Source organism: Varanus komodoensis, unplaced genomic scaffold (genome assembly GCF_004798865.1).
Source record: "Varanus komodoensis strain SLA01 unplaced genomic scaffold, ASM479886v1 scaffold14_1, whole genome shotgun sequence".
NCBI lineage: Eukaryota > Metazoa > Chordata > Lepidosauria > Squamata > Varanidae > Varanus > Varanus komodoensis.
In genome coordinates, this window is record NW_025335438.1 from 2,022,694 (window position 1) to 2,023,258 (window position 565).

Genomic DNA, 565 nt, shown 5'->3' on the forward strand with positions numbered 1-565 from the left:
GATTGTTCAGGTTCCCTTGTCTGATATCAGTGACAGCACTGTGATCATGGAGTAGAGAGTCAGAGATCTGTCCTCCCTCCCCCTTAGAGTTGGTTGCCTTTTAGGTCGGAAAATTGACCTCGGAGGAACAGCAAAGGAGGTGTTCTCGTAGATGGGGAGGGGAGATGGGAGAGACATGAAGTATCCTGCACCTTCTCCATATGCCTTCCTTCCTACTCTGAAGTGTCCTTGTTTAGATGGGCTGCTGTGGGCACTTTTGATGACAGAGGGTCACTGCTTGGAGCTTCCAGTTATCCTGTTAGCTGCATCTTTATGTATGTTCCTATTTTTTTTAATTCCCCCATGCCTTCCTGCTGCCTTTGTATGGAAATATGTTCTAATCCTTTCCCTCCTGTGCTAGGACACTAAAACTAACCTGAAAATGCCTAGGCTAAGTGCTGAAATGGCTGTGAACAGTAGACAAAACAGACAGTTTTGCCAGCAACATACTGTGGTACCTCAGCTCACAAATGCCTCAGTTCACAACCAAATCGGGTCACGAACAAAAATTTCATAAAAATTTTGA

General features: G+C 45.1%; 1 protein-coding gene across 2 annotated transcripts in view; it reads left to right on the plus strand.

The window, feature by feature from the left end:
• VIRMA (vir like m6A methyltransferase associated) overlaps window positions 1–565 on the plus strand; it is a 27,653-nt gene that overhangs the window by 908 nt on the left and 26,180 nt on the right. The gene's annotated exons all lie outside the window — the stretch shown is intronic.